Source organism: Nicotiana tabacum, chromosome 20 (genome assembly GCF_000715075.1).
Source record: "Nicotiana tabacum cultivar K326 chromosome 20, ASM71507v2, whole genome shotgun sequence".
NCBI classification, from domain to species: Eukaryota; Viridiplantae; Streptophyta; class Magnoliopsida; order Solanales; family Solanaceae; genus Nicotiana; species Nicotiana tabacum.
This window is the reverse complement of record NC_134099.1, coordinates 11,273,521-11,290,851: the sequence shown is the minus strand read 5'-3', so window position 1 is coordinate 11,290,851 and position 17,331 is coordinate 11,273,521. Positions and strand designations below refer to the sequence as shown.

The 17,331-nt window shown below is 34.1% G+C and overlaps 2 non-coding genes across 2 annotated transcripts; both read right to left on the bottom strand.

The window, feature by feature from the left end:
- Positions 1 to 844: 844 nt before the first annotated feature.
- Positions 845 to 922, bottom strand: LOC142175014 (small nucleolar RNA R160). Its single transcript, XR_012704211.1, has one exon. It is a non-coding gene; the product is annotated as a small nucleolar RNA R160 (small nucleolar RNA).
- Positions 923 to 1,134: 212 nt separating this feature from the next.
- On the bottom strand, positions 1,135 to 1,210 carry LOC142175013 (small nucleolar RNA R160). Its single transcript, XR_012704210.1, has one exon. It is a non-coding gene; the product is annotated as a small nucleolar RNA R160 (small nucleolar RNA).
- Positions 1,211 to 17,331: the final 16,121 nt, after the last annotated feature.

Here is a 17,331-nt window from a genome sequence, read left to right as displayed (position 1 = left end):
TCTAGAAGCAATTAGTGCCACTTTAACCTATGTTGCTCGGACTATCCGAAAATGTGGCCGGATACGTGTCGGATCCTCCAAAAATAGTGCATTTTTGAAAGATCCGACACGGGTGCGGCTACATTTTGTAGAGTCCGCGCAACATAGACTTTAACATTATTTTCAAATCAGGGGATGCCGCACCCTAGCTCCATTCTATTATAGTACTAGGGTTTCATTAGAGTGAAAGTTCATGGAAATTAGGGAAATGCAACAGGGCAGACAGTAACAACACATAAAACTAAGGAACATGATTGTAGTTTTAAAATGTGATCAATGTATTTCTTATTCACAAAACATCCTTTGCCGCTGATTTAACATGAAGAGTCAAGTAGCAACATATAATAAGAAAACCCTTAATGTAGCACCATGCTCGTATAGTTTGACGATAGTATAAAACGACAGACCATGTATTTTGGTGCTCAAATCCTTCATGTTAGTCAGATCAAAACTTCCAACTGAAAATACCCCAAAAAACCCTATACAAAATTTATCTTGTTTTTCCAACTAACTAGATAATTACAGTAGGACAGCATTGTATCCATCTTATTTAACTCCAGACACTCCAACCACATCATCAAAACAAATACTGATGATCAATGAGCACTCACTTTGGCGACCCCATGGAAGGTCCTAACCAAATGAGGTTATAAGGAGCATTATGTTAAAGCTAAAATAGATCCAATGTACTCATATTACAATTTATACACCAAGACAGCTAAACGATATTTCATTTTCTAAGCAAAAGTAAGGTATTTTCATTAAAATTTATAACAAGATTAACAATAATATCACTCTAACTAGGGTCAATCAGAGAACTTTGAAGGCATATCATATGTTTCTTCAGCATAAAATTAGGCTAATAGTTCATCATCATTTTGCTTTGCAAAATTTAAATAAATATGCTCAAAAATAAAGAAATAAACAAACAAGTATTTCGAATAATCAACCAACCCCATCCATTCAATTTAACTGTTTGACTTTAGTCAAAATCACAAAATTTGACAAACAAAACTACTCATTGCACACCTTGCAATGAAAATATTTATTTGGTAGCACTATAATAGTTACATATTAGGAAAAAAAATTGAGCAATGCAATCAGAGAACTTTGAAGGCTATATATGTAAATTCAACATATAATTCAGCTAATAGATTCTCATCACTTTGCTTGCCAATCTTAAATTCAACATAAACACAAAATTTAAACTACAAACAATAAGCTTTTATTTTGGCAAAATAAAGCTGAATAAATGGCTAAATAATTCAGCCAAAAGTTTTGCCAAAAAAATTAGCTTTGCACCAGAAAGTACCTTAGCTCGTGTTTTCTCTGCAATAACAAACTTTATATTGCAAAGGGCTATTTGGTGCACACTATATTTTAGCCACTGCTTTTTGTGTGTGTGTGGAAATTACAAGCAATTTACTACCGTACCGGCGCTCAGAGATTATGCTCTAATTTTTTTTCTAGGTTCTTTCGACATTTGTGATTGCTGGAAGCCATGACTGCAAGCTCTTTGACTGTTGAGGATTATAATGGTTACTTTATAGGGATGGGATTAGGGTTTTGGTTTGGTTTATTAAGTGTATCGCCTAAACGACGACGTTCCCTGCCCTTTAACCTTATCCTAAGGAGTCATTTGGTTTGGTTTATTGTGTCATTTGGTTTATCCTAACAAGTCATGTGGAATTAGTTATATTGAGATTAATTATGCTGGAATAGTTATTTTGGTTTTATTTTTTATTGACGGTTTGTATGTTGTATTAATTTTGGGATTATCAATTTTACTATTTTATAATAGGATAACTGATTCTGAGATTATTGATCCACCCTCTAGCAGGTATAAGTTATCCCAGTATTATTTTTAATCCTGATATAATTTATCCCAAATTTAATGACCAAATAAAGGATGAGTGTGTACTGAATTTTTTATTCCACAATTATTTTTGCTTCCATCATTGCAGAAATTAATTCGGACGAGCAAGGGGCAACTGTCCTTGTATAATATTAAAATAATTTTATACTATAACTTCGGTAATAACTATCCCATATTGAAGGTGGGTAATAATCCCAAAATTATATTCCCCGGATATCCTACGAAGAATCAAGGACCCTACTGGCCTAAATAGGGGTGTTCAAGAAAAATGGAAAGAAAAGAACCCAAAGCGAATCAAATCAAGCCGACTTAAGAAACTAACGTGTAACATTGATTTTGAGCATAAAAAAATCAAATTAAATTAACATATAAATATATTTATTTCATAAATGATTTTAAATTATGTATGATTTTTTTCTTTAAAGATTGACTACACTTTCCTGATCCTTACTTTGAACATAATATCTAAAATGTATTATAATATAAAGATTGTAAAGTAAAGACAACTATAGAGAGAAACTGATATATTATTCGAATTCAAATTGATGTACATAATAAACTGAAATCTCTTCTATTTATAGAAAAAAGGAAGTTGTTGTGTAAGTTGCTACTATACCAGATATGGATAATCTTCTACTGAGAGCAATGTTTATCCATAACGGAGTACTGAAAAGATAAGCTTATTATACCCGGTATGGATAATCTTCTACTGGGAATAATGTTTATCTATAACTGGGTACTGAAAGGATAAACTTATTATACCTGGTATGGATAATCTTCTACCGGGGATAATGTTTATCCATAACTGGGTGCTGAAAGGATAAGCTTATTATACCCGGTATGAATAATCTTCTACCGGGGATAATGTTTATCCATAACTGGGTACTGAAAGGATAAGTTTATTATACCCGGCATGGATAAACTTCTACTGGGGGTAATGTTTATCCATAACCGGGTACCGATGTGATAAGCTTCTTCAGGAAGCTTATTTCCAATATAATACTAAATAGATAAACATATTTACGGTGGAGTCACATATGGATAAGCTTCTTCAGGAAGCTTATTTACAACAGAGTACTAATGAACATCCATAATATAATATATTTATAACACCCCCCCTGGATGTTCATTAAAAGATAATGTGACTCATTAAAACCTTACTAGGAAAAACCACGTGGGAAAAAATCCCAGTGAAGGAAAAATAGTACACATATTTAGTAAGACGCATTGCTAGGTGCCTCATTAAAAACCTTATAAGGAAAACTCCATGGAAAAAACCTTAGTAAGGAAAAAAGAGTGCATAGCGTATTTTACTCCCCCTGATTAAAACCTTGTTTCAAATATTTGAGTCTCCGCATTCCAATCTTGGATACCATCTTCTCAAAAGTTGAAGTTGGCAAAGATTTAGTGAATAAATATGTTGGATTATCACTTGAACGGATTTGTTGCACATCAATGTCACCACTTTTCTGAAGATCGTGTGTGTAGAATAATTTTGGTGAAATGTGCTTCGTTCTATCTCCTTTTATAAATCCTCCCTTCAATTGGGATATGCATGCAGCATTGTCTTCGTATAAAATTGTGGGTTTTTTCTCACATTCCAAACCACATTTTCTCGAATAAAATGAATTATTGATCTCAACCATACGCATTCCCTACTTGCTTCATGAATAGCTATTATCTCAACGTGATTTGAAGAAGTAGCAACAATAGATTGTTTTGTAGAGCGTCATGATATGACAGTACCTCCATATGTAAATACGTAGCCGGTTTGAGATCGAGTTTTATGGGGATCAGATAAATAACCCGCATCTGCATAACCGTCAACATCTGCACTATCTTTGTTAGCATAAAACAAACCCATATCAAGAGTTCCCTTTAAATATCGCAATATATGCTTAATCTCGTTCCAATGTCTCCGTATAGGAGAAGAACTATATCTTGCTAGTAAATTAACAGAAAATGCTATGTCAGGCCTTGTAGCATTAGCAAGATACATTAGTGCACCAATTGCACTGAGATAGGGTACTTCGGGACCAAGGAGTTCCTTGTCCTCTTCTGGAGGTCGGAACAAATCCTTATTCACTTCAAGTGATCGAACAACCATTGGTGTACTCAATGGGTGCGCTTTTTCCATGTAAAAGCGTTTTAAGACCCTTTCTGTATAGGCAGATTGATGGATAAAGATCCCGTCTACTAAATGTTCAATTTGCAGATCAAGACAAAGTTTTGTCTTTCCAAGATCTTTCATCTCAAATTCTTTCTTAAGATATTCAATTGCCTTTTGGAGCTCTTCTGGAGTTCCAACAAGATTTATGTCATCAACATAAACAGCAAGTATAACAAATTTTGATGTCATTTTCTTTATAAAAATACATGGACAAATAACATCATTTATGTAACCTTCTTTCAGCAAATATTCACTAAGGCGATTATACCACATGCGCCCAGATTGCTTTAAATCGTACAAAGATCTTTGTAATCTGATTGAATACATTTCCTGAGATTTTGCTTTAGGCATTTTAAATCCTTCAGGGATTTTCATATAAATTTCATTATCAAGTGAACCGTACAGATAAGTTGTAACTACATCCATTAGATGTATTTCAAGCTTTTCATGTAGTGCTAAACTGATGAGATATCGAAATGTTATGGCATCCATAACAGGTGAATATGTTTCATCAAAATCGATTCCAGGTCGTTGTGAGAATCCTTGTGCAACAAGGCGAGCTTTGTATCTTTCAACTTCATTTTTATCATTCCTTTTTCGCACAAAACCCCATTTATGACCAACTGGTTTTATACCAGCAGGTGTTTGGACTACTGGTCCAAAGACCTCTCTTTTAGCAAGTGACTTCAATTCTGATTGAATTGCCTCTTGCCATTTTGGCCAATCGGATCTTTGTCGACATTCTTCGACAGATCGAGGTTCAAGATCCTCACTATCTTGCATAATATTAAGTGCAATATTATATGCAAAAATATTATCCACCACTATTTCAAATCGATTTAAATTAATCCCATTACCGTTCGAACTTATTAAAAGTTCCTCACTCACATGAGCTTCGGATTCATTGATTTCTTCAGGAATCTCAGAACTAATCAGATTTTAGGTCTCTTCAGGAGATCCCTTCATAGTATCGTTTTGATCATTTGTCGATTTTCTTTTTCGAGGATTTCGTTCCTTAGAACCCAAAGGCCTACAACGCTTCAGGCGTGCTTTAGGTTCACTAGCTCTCATGCTAGTAGATGGTCCTACTGGGACATCAATTCGGATAGGCACATTCTCTGCTGGGATATGTGACTTAGTTATCCTTTTCAAATCAGTAAATGCGTCTGGCATTTGATTTGCTATATTCTATAAATGGATGATCTTCCGGACCTCTTGATTACATATAGGGGTACGGGGATCAAAGCGAGATAATGATGAAACTTTTCACACAATTTCTCTTTTGATTTCCTTTTTCTCTCCCCCTAATTGTGGGAAATTTGTTTCATCAAACCGACAATCTGCAAATCGAGCAGTAAATAAATCTCTTGTCAATGGTTCAAGATAACGAATAATAGAGGGTGATTCAAACCCAACATATATTCCTATCCTTCTCTGTGGTCCCATCTTACTACGTTGTGGTGGTGCTACTGGCACATATACAGCACATCCGAAAATTCATAGATGGGCAATATTTGGTTCATGACCAAAAATTAATTGTGACTGAGAATATTTATTATAATGTGTCGGTCTGAGACGGATAAGTGATGCTGCATGCAAGATAGCATGGCCCCAAACAGTAGTGGGCAATTTTGTTTTCATAAGTAGTGGTCTTGCTATCAATTGCAGGCATTTAATAAATGACTCTGCAAGAACATTTTGAGTATGAACATAAGCTACAGGATGTTCAACTTTTATCACAACTGATAGACAATAATCATCAAAAGCTTGAGATGAGAATTCTCCAGCATTATCAAGGCGAATGGCCTTTATAGGATAATCTGGGAATTGTGCCCTTAATCGAATTATTTGGTCTAATAGCTTTGCAAACGCCAGGTTGCGAGATAATAGTAGACACACATGAGACCATCTTGAAGATGCATCTATTAGGACCATAAAATATCTAAACAACCCACTTGGTGGATGAATAGGTCCACATATATCCCCATATATACGCTCTAAAAAAACAGGGGATTCGATACCAACCTTCATTGGTGATGATTTAGTGATCATTTTTTCTTGATAACAAGCATCACAAGAAAATTCGTCATTTGTTAAAATCTTCAGGTTCTTTAATGGATGCCCACTCGAATTTTCAGTAATTCGTCTCATCATTATTGATCCGGGATGACCTAAACGGTCATGCCAAAGCACAAAAGTATTTGAATCCGTAAACTTTTGGTTTACGATAGAGTGTGCTTCAATTGTACTAATTTTTGAATAGTATAAGCGAGAAGATAAAGTTGGTAACTTTTCTACAATGCATTTCTGGCCAGAAATATTCTTTGTAATACAAAGATATTCCCTGTTCATTTCATCTATTGTCTCAACATGATACCAATTTCGGCGGATATCTATAAAACTCAACAAGTTTCTTCGGGACTTGGAGAAGAACAATGTGTTGTCTATAATAAGTTTTGTTCCCTTAGACAGAAATATTATGGATCTTCCGGAGCCTTCAATCAAACTTATATTACCAGAAATTGTTGAAACATTTGCTTTTTCCTTATGCAAATAAGAAAAGTATTTCTGATCGTTGAATATGGCATGAGTTGTTCCACTATCAATAACACAAATATCTTCATGATTTGTCTTTGATCCAACCATAATTTGAGAATTATCCATATTCTTCAAAATAACATAAATAAAATATATTATAGTAAACATCATTATCAAAGCATAACATTTATTTATGTACAACAATTACATAACCATACTATCTATTACAAACAACAAAAATTAAAATATTTACATTTCTACAGATTCACTAACGATTACATGACTTGTTTCTCCTTCTGGGAGTGCAAGTAATCAGCTACATCCAAATGCATGAAGTCTAAATTATCTTCAGAAATAAAATTTGCTTCAGCATTTTTCTCTGTCTTCTTCAGGGAGGCTTGATAAAGCTCAACCAGGTGCTTTGGCGTACGACAGGTATGTGACCAGTGCCCTTTTCCTCCACATCTATAACATGCATTTTCTGCATTTGGCGTTTGCACCGCTTCATGCTTTTGTTCCTTCCTTTTCCACTGCTGGTGGTTGTCGCACCTCCTTTTTCCGCACCCGTGAGGGTGCAAGGGAGTTTTTCCAATTAAAGGACAATCGAGACGGGATTGGTTTATTTATTTCAGAGTCGCCACTTGGGAGATTTAGGGTGTCCCAAGTCACCAATTTTAATCCCGAATCGAGGAAAAGAATGACTCCATATTACAGTCTGCGTACCAGAAATCCGGATAAGGAATTCTGTTAACCCGGGAGAAGGTGTTAGGCATTCCCGAGTTCCGTGGTTCTAGCACGGTCGCTCAACTGTTATATTCGGCTTGATTGTCTGATTTTATACAAATATGAACTTATGTGCAAATTTTATCTTTTAACCGCTTTATTATTATTGTTTTTAAAAGAAATATGAACATCGCTTAAAACACGTCTTTGGACTGCGTTACATGAAATGCACCCACAATCCGGAACACGTTTTATTTGATGTTTTGGGATTTGGATTCGGGTCGCATGAAATGCACACCCAGGCTTAAGAAAGTAAAATATTAAACATGCGCCTAAAGAGACTATCGCGTTATTATTTTGGGGAAGACCGTGAAATTCGCTAAATGGTCCTTCCGAATTCTAATTAAACCATACATTTTGTGAGGGCCCCGCAATCTATACGTTTTATTTGGCGAGGCTCGTCTCATTTTTATTTTTACAGGATAAACCTACAATGACTATATTTTCTATTAAGTTCGTCTCTAAACTAAAAGAAAATCTCTTAATTATTTACATGCTGAAAAACGTAACTTATTAGTTATTAGTTTACGGCTAATGCGAATGGAAAATTGCGATCGAGTTTGTACAAAGAAAAACTGCTTTCATTTTATATTCTGTTATTCAATAATACTAGAACATGAGATTGACCATAATATCAAAAACAGATTAATTATTCTCCGTAATTTAAAATAACATTATTAGATGAAGAAAGTATACATATGCAACCTCATTATTCATTAATCATTCAACTACATCTTTATACGAAGAAAGAAAAATTATATTCAACCACAAATCTAAACAGGAGGAATTCAACAGGAACAAAGCCTGATTAATATTTCATTTTTTGTTTCAAGCCGAGATTGTACAAATGTGTACCTGGAAACAGCAGTACAAGAACAAAAGAAGGAGAAGTCAGCAGCAGTAATAACACAGCAACAGCAGATTCAGCAACATCGCAAACCAGTACAGTAGGAATAGCAGAAAACCCAGGAGACTATAAACGACTCCAAGTATAGTGAAGAAGTAAAAGGCAGGAAGGTTCTGACTATTTCAGATCTTAAGCGAGGCAATAAAGCAGTAACTATTTTTTTTCAACTTCAAAACTCTCCAAAATGAATTCTGCCCCTGTATATTCAGTGTATACAGAATGTATATCGGGTGTATACTTCTCACTCCGCCCCCTTTTTTTTCTTCTCTCTATCTAGTTTTTCCTCTCTTTTTTTCCACCCTTCTTCCTAAATTTTCTCTTCTATTTATAGCAAAATTTTCGAAATTTTCAGATTTGTTTTTTATTATTTTATTATTTTTTTAATTAAAAGAAATCCCACTTACAAATTGCTTTTATTTTTTTAGAAAAAGAAATCCCACCTTTATTTACTTTTATTTTTAAAATTCCAACTTTAATTACTTTATCTTATTTAAAATCCCACTTTTTATTTTTTTAAAAGAGAATCTCACTTTATTTAACTTTTCTTTAAAAAATAAACCACTATCTTTTCTTTTTCTTTTAAAAATGCTACTTTCAATTACTTTAAATTTTTTAAATTTTCAGATATCTTTATATTTATTTTTTAATTCCAACCTTCTTTTACTTTTAAATTTTTTAAAACTTTTTGCTTTTTTTTTTTAAATTTTCTACATTCTTTTACTTTTTTTTATTTTTTTATTTTTTATTTTTTTAAAATCATTTCCGAAATTACTATATATATATATATATATATATATATATATATATATATATATATATATTTTTAAAATAAAAATAATAAATAAAATAAAATATTTTCGGATTTTTTTTATATATATAAAAAAAACAAAAAATAAAACTATTAATAGTGATAATTCACTTTTTATTTTTATTTTTTATTTTTTTGGTTTTGTTTTGTGTTTGTAAGATAATAGGGGTGTTGGTTTATGGACTGGGTCGACCCAGTTCAAAATGGACTGGGTCGTAGGGAAGATTGGGCCATTTTTTGGGCCTATAGCTTGAAATTGAAGAAGAGGCCCAATTCCGACTTTCTTTATATTTTCGCTCTCTTTTCTTCTTTTATTTTTCTAAAACTAAATTATAAAAATACTTAAACTATTATTAAGAACTAAATTAAGTTATAAAGGCGCAAATTAACTCCCAATAACAATTAACGCACAATTAAGTATTAATTAAGCATAAAATTGTATATTTGGACATTAAATGCTAAAAATGCAAACGATGCCTATTTTTGTAATTTTTAATTTTTGTCAAACAATTTTAATTACTAACAATTGTAGAATTAAATCATACATGCAAAATGCGACTTATTTTTGTATTTTTTATTAATTTAGCGAATAAACACGCACAGACAAATACAAATAATTCTTCAAAATATCACAAAATTGTACACCAAAGAAAAATCATTTTATTTTTGAATTTTTTGGGAGTAATTCTCATATAGGGCAAAAATCACGTGCTTACAGTGGTTAGGAGGCTTCTTTGGTGCATTATTATTACCATGATTGGGGTTTCTTCCCCGACCACGGCCATGACCACGACTGGGGCCACGACCTCTTCCACGTTTAGCTTGGTGGACGTTCGTCTCATTCACTTCAGGGAATGGACAAGAACCAATAGGTCGACTTTCATAATTTTTCATTAATAGCCCATTATGTTGCTATGCTATAAGAAGATGTGAGATAAGTTCATAATACTTTTTAAATCCCATCTCTCGATATTGCTGCTGCAGGAGCATATTCGAGGCATGAAAAGTGGTGAAAGTTTTCTCCAACATATCATGATCAGTAATATTATCACCACATAATTTCAATTGCGAAATAATTCTGAACATAGCAGAATTATACTCACTGATAGATGTCACACCTCCTTTTTCCGCACCCGATGGGGTGCAAGGGAGTTTTTTCCAATTAAAGGACAATCGAAACGGGATTGGTTTAATTATTTCAGAGTCGCCACTTGGGAGATTTAGGGTGTCCCAAGTCACCAATTTTAATCCTGAATCGAGGAAAAGAATGACTCCATATTACAGTCTGCGTACCAGAAATCCGGATAAGGAACTCTGTTAACCCGGGAGAAGGTGTTAGGCATTCCCGAGTTCCGTGGTTCTAGCACGGTCGCTCAATTGTTATATTCGGCTTGATTATCTGATTTTATACAAGTGTGAACTTATGTGCAAAATTTAACTTTTAACCGCTTTTATCATTTACTGTTTTTATCAAGAATTGCAACGTTGTGAAAATGTATCTCGAACCGCGTTACAATCAATGTACCCGTGGTCGTCGACACACTTTGACTCCGTTGAGATTTGGATTTGGGTCACATCAATGTGCACCCGAGTTTAAGGAAATTAAATTATTAAAGGCGCGCCTAAAGCGACTAGCGTATTTATTTTGGGTAAGACCGTGGAATTTTACTAAACGGTCCATCCCGAAGTCTAAATAATTTTTAAAGCAAATATATAGTGAGGGCCCCGCAATTTGTATTTTATTTGGCGAGGCTCATCTCATTCTTATTTTTTTTAAAATGAATTTGCAACGTCATGGACACGCATCTCGAACCACGTCACAATCAATGTACCCGTGATTAGAAACACATTTCGACTCCGTTGAGAATTGGATTTGGGTCACATAAATGTGCACCCGAGTTTAAGAAGGTAAGATTTATCAAGGCGCGTCCTAAAGAGTCTAACGTATTGTTATTTTAGGAAGATGCCGTGAAGGTTCATTAAACGGCCAAATCCAAAGTCTAGTCAATGGTTATGTATTTTATTGAGGGCCCCGGCGGTTTGTGATTTATTTGGCGAGGCTCGTCTCATTTTTATTTTAAAGGATAAACCTATAGTGACTATATTTTCTATTAAGTTCGTCTCTAAAATAAAAGAAAATCTCTTAATTATTTACATGCTGAAAACGTAACTTATTAGTTATTAGTTTACGGCTAATGCGATTGGAAAATTGCGATCGAGTTTGTACAAAGAAAAACTGCTTTTATTTTTATGTTCTATTATTTACTAATGCTAGAACATGAGAGGGATACACAATAATATCAAAGCCGATTAACTATTCTTCAAATAATTTAAACTAGCATTATTAGATGAAGAAATCATACATATGTAGCCTCATTACTCATTAATTAATCAACTACATTTTTATACAAAGAGAGGAAAATTAATATTCAAACACAGATCCAAACAAAAGAATTCAACAGGAACAGGAGCCTGATTAATATTTCATTTTTCGCTTCAAGCCAAGAGTGTACAAATGTGTACCTGGAAACAGCAGTACAAGAACAAAAGAAGTAGGAGTCAGCAACAGTCATAACGCGGCAACAACAGGTTCAGCAACATCGCAAAACCAGTAACAATCAGTAGAATGACCCAGTAACAGATTGAAAACTCAGCAGTGCAAAAGTACAATCACAATCAAAGCAGAAGAGAGAACAGATGCAAGAGGCATTAGTTTCGGATTTTTAATAACCTTCGAGAAAAGCAAACGAAAATTATTCGAGTGAAAATTCAAATTGCATTTCTCTTTTACTCTCAAAATATTTCAAGTATGTCCGCTCTCAAAATGTAGAAAAATGTTTTATGTTCTACCTCACGTATTAAAACTCTCTCCCCAAAAATCCTCTCAATAATATTCAAGTTCTCAAAACTCTCCAAAATGAATTCTGCCCCTGTATATTCAGTGTATTCAGAATGTATATAGGGTGTATACTTCTCACTCCGCCCCCTCTTTTTTTCTTCTCTCTATCTAGTTTTTCCTCTTTTTTTCCCCCTTCTTTCTAAATTTTCTCTTCTATTTATAGCAAAATTTTCGAAATTTTCAGATTTGTTTTTTTTTTAATTATTTTTTTAATTAAAAGAAATCCCACTTACAAATTGCTTTTATTTTTTTAGAAAAAGAAATCCCACCTTTATTTACTTTTATTTTTAAAATTCCAACTTTAATTACTTTATCTTATTTAAAATCCCACTTTTTTATTTTTTATAAGAGAATCTCACTTTATTTAACTTTTCTTTAAAAAACAAACCACTATCTTTTCTTTTTCTTTTAAAAATGCTACTTTCAATTACTTTAAATTTTTTAAATTTTCATATACCTTTATATTTATTTTTTAATTCCAACCTTATTTTACTTTTAAATTTTTTAAAACTTTTTACTTTTTTTTAAAATTTTCTACATTCTTTTACTTTTTTTTATTTTTTTATTTTTTATTTTTTTAAAATCATTTCCGAAATTACTATATATATATATATATTTTTTAAAATAAAAATAATAAATAAAATAAAATATTTTCGGATTTTTTTATATATAAAAAAAACAAAAAATAAAACTATTAATAGTGATAATTCACTTCTTTTTTTATTTTTTTTGGTTTTGTTTTGTGTTGGACAAAAATGAAGAAGGGGTGTTGGGTTAATGGAGCGGACCGGATCGACCCGGTTTGAAACGGACTGGGTCATGGGGAAAGTTGGGCAATTATTTGGGCCTGTGGTTTGAAATTGAAGAAGTGGCCCAATCCGATTTTTCTTTGTATTTTTGTTCTCTTTTCTTCTTTTATTTTTCTAAAACTAAATTATAAAAGTACTTAAATTATTATTAAGAACTAAATTAAGTTATAAAAGCGCAAATTAACTTCCAATAACAATTAACGCACAATTAAGTAATAATTAAGCATAAAATTGTTCATTTGGACATTAAATGCTAAAAATGCAAAAGATGCCTATTTTTGTATTTTTTATTAATTTAACAAATAAACATGCATAGACAAACATACAAATAGTTACACAAAATATCACAAAAATTGCACACCAAGAAAAATTATTTTATTTTTGAATTTTTTGGGAGTAATTCTCATATAGGGCAAAAATCACGTGTTTACAATAGATTTAAAATCTTGTAGCCTTAGATGAGTCCAATCATAACGTGCCTGTGGAAGAACGACCATCTTCAGGTGGTCATATCTATCTTTCAAATTATTCCACAGTATGACTGGATCTTTAATAGTGAGATATTCCATTTTTAGGCCCTCATCAAGGTGATGGCGTAGGAATATCATTGCTTTGGCACGGTCTTGGTTTGATGCCTGATTTTTATCCTTGATGGTGTCTGCCAGACTCATCGCATCAAGATGAATTTCAGCATCAAGCACCCAAGACATGTAGCTTTTGCCCGATATATCCAGAGCTACATATTCAAGTTTAAGAAGATTTGGCATTATTTAGGAAAAGAAAGTTCTTACCTCTAATACTTTCGAAGTATTTTCTCGAGATGCCAGAGTCTCGTGCTGATAACGTGTTATAATATAAAGACTGTAAAGTAAAGACAACTATAGAGAGAAACTGATATAATATTCGAATTCAAACTAATGTACATAATGAACTAAAATCTCTTCTATTTATAGAAGAAAGGAATTTGCTGTGTAAGCTGCTGTCACACCTCCTTTTTTGCCCGCGCCGCCTCAAAGGGGCGCGGAGGGGAGTTTTTCCAATCAAAGGACAATCGAAACGGGATTTTATTTAAAGATTCAGAGCCGTCACTTGGGAGATTTATGGTGTACCAAGTCACCGGTTGAATCCCGAATCGAGGAAAAGAATGACTCTGTTTAACAGTCTGCGCACCAGAAATCCGGATAAGGAATTCTGTTAACCCGGGAGAAGGTATTAGGCATTCCCTAGTTCCGTGGTTCTAGCACGGTCGCTCAACTGTCATATTCGGCTTGATCATCTGATTTTATACAATTATGAACCTACGTGCAAATTTTAACTGTTTACCGATTTGTTATTATTTATTCAAAGAATTGCAACGTCGTGAGAATGCATCTCGAATTGCGCCACATAAATGTACCCGCAATTTTTGATACATTCCAACTTCATTAAGATTTGGATTTGGGTCACATAAATGTGCACCCGAGTTTAGGAAAATAATATTATTAAATACGCGCCTAAAGACTAACGCGTTGTTATTTTTTAGAAAAGCCGTAAAGTTCGCTATGCGATCTGTCTCGAAATCTAAGCATTCAAAATAACTATCCGTTGAGGTCCCCGCAATTTGTGTATTCTTGTTTGTCGAGGCTCGTCTCATTCATTATTTTTTAAAGGAATTTGCAACATCATGGACATGCATCTCGAACCACGTCACAATCAATGCACCCGTGATTAGCGACAAATTTCGACTCCGTTGAGATTTGGATTTGGGTCACATAAATGTGCACCCGAGTTTAAGAAGATAATATTATTAAATACGCGCCTAAAGCGACTAGCGTATCATTATTTTGGGTAGGGCCGTGAAATTTGCTAAACGGCCCGTCCCGGAATCTAAGTATTTAATACATACATTTAACGAGGGCCCCGCCATTTATGTGTTTATCCAGCGAGGCTCATCTCATTTATTTTAAAAGGACAATCCTAAAGTGACTACATTTTATTAAGTTTGTCTCTAAAATAAAATCTCCAAATTAATTACATGCTTAAAAAAAAGGACGTGACTTATTAGTTATTAGTCTAAGACAAATGCAAATGGGAAATTGTAATCGAGCTTGTACAAAGGGAGATTATTTCGTTCCTTATTCTATTAGTTAATAACACTAAAGTTGAGATTATGAATAGAACACGAGATTGACACCCGGTAATATCAAAACAAACCAACTATTCTTTGATTAATTTAAACTAACATTATTAGATGACTTGAACTATTGGAATTGACTATGTATAATACAAAGCCATTTTTTTACTCCTTTTACGACTTGTCGAAGAAATGCGTCAATGCTTAAAAAACCGACATTAGGCTAACATCAATCACTAACATTCGAGAATATTAGTTACTAACATTATTCACATGTTTGTGGAAATATATTCAACAGTCCAGTTTATGCATTCCGCAGGCATTTACATGATATTAATGAATGAGATATCCTAATATACAAATCAGTAGAAATGCTAGATCAAACTTAAAGCTTCAAATCTTCATGTATATTCATGCTTATGTTTTCGACTTACAAATAACCAAGGTTACAGCTGTGTACCTGGAAATGACAATACAAAAAGATGAAAGAGCAGTCAGCAACAGTAATAACGCAGCAAGACAACAACAACCTAACAACAACAATTCAAACCAGATTCGAGGCCAGGGAAAATTTGAAGAAAACCAAACAAGCTCAATAGAACAACCCCAAAAGTTTGTAAAAGACTAAACAACAACAACCAATATCACCACAAACAGACTCAACCACGCGTGTATTAAACCCAAAACTAAACTCGTAGGCTACTTTGTTTTTGTTTTCCCTTTTTAAACTCTCCAGCACTCTCTTAAGATTTTCAGAAAAATGTTCAACCCCTCTCCAGATTTCCAGAATGTCTTCCTTTCCAAAAATCCCCTCAAAATTAGTCCTAAGTGACTCTATTTATAACCCAAAACAGGTATGTGCAACATATTTTAATCAATCCCTTTTCCATCTTTTCATACCATTATGTTTTGTTCCCCACACTTGCATGCCTTGTTCCCCACTATATTAAACAACGAATTATTGCCCACTACCACGTGTCTTGTCCCCCACCATGTATTAAACAATGTATTCATTCCCACCATCACATGTCTTGTCCCCCACTGTATTAAACGATGAATTATTGTCCACTACCACATGTTTTGTCCCCCACTACGTATTATTTTAATATTATTAGTGCCTAGTGGACGGAGCACTCAAATTAATCAATTACTAAAACATAAAATCCCGAAAATGCCCTTGAAACTACTGAAATTACCATTCTACCCCTGAAAATACTGCAATTTACCATTTTACCCCCATCACTTTCAATCTGTACCAAAACCATATCAGCTATAACCAATTCACCTACTCACCGATCCAATTATCAAACAAACTTAACAAGACAAACAAGTAGATTTAAATCACTAAACTCAACATCAGTTGAACTCACACTAAATAAAACAACATCATAACCAAGATGAATGATTCATACTAAATCAAAAACTAAAAACCAACACATAAACACTCACATTAAATCACTTGATGAAAAACTAACGAACTTCAAACAAAAAATGAACACGAATTATCTTTAATATAAACAAAGACGTGGGTTCGAATTCAAACCAACCCATCGGAACACAAACACAATCATAGAAAGAAGAAAAAGAGCGGAAGATGAATTCACTGAACGAAAAACTAAAAGAAAAGAGAACGAAAACCTACTAGTTTGAAGTCCGGGTTCGAAACGGAACCTCGACGTACTGTTTGGTTGCTTGGTGGAGCAGCTGGTGGACGTGGAGATGGTTATGGTCATTACGTGATGGAGCTGGATGTTGGGTGGTCGAAGAAGAAGGAGATGAAGCTGGTTGTTTGGACGAGGTACTGGTGGTGGCGATGGCAGTTGAAGACGAAGCAGCGACCATGGTCGCTGGAGGTCGACGAAGTAGCGACCATGCCGAAGAAGAAGCAGCAGCAACGTTTGGCTTGTTTTGTCGTCGGCTTGGTGGTTGCTCAGAAGCGATGGGGCTGGCTGGGGTGTTGGTCGTTGATGCAGACGAAGGAGAAGGCAGTCATGGTCATTTGGGACGAGGGGTGAAGGGGACGACGGGTAGGGAAGCTATGGACATGGTGGACGTGAGGAGGCTCTTGGTGGTCAGCTGGAGGACGATGAAGAAGTAGATGAAGGTAGCCATGGGAGGGTTTGTTTGGGGACGACGCAGCAGGGGGCGGGTGGTTGTTTTAGGGTTTGGGGGAAAATGAAACATGGGAGGGGGGTAACTTGTTTGGTTATGGGGCGGACCGGGTCTGGTTGACCCGGTAGGGTTTGGTTAAGGGGTTATTTGGTTTGGGCCTGGGGTTTAAAATTGGAGGAAGGGCCCAATCCGATTTTTTTCTTCTTTTATTGTTTTTTTTCTTCTTTTATTTTTTCTTAAACTAAAACTAAATTCTAAAAATTCTAAATTATCATAT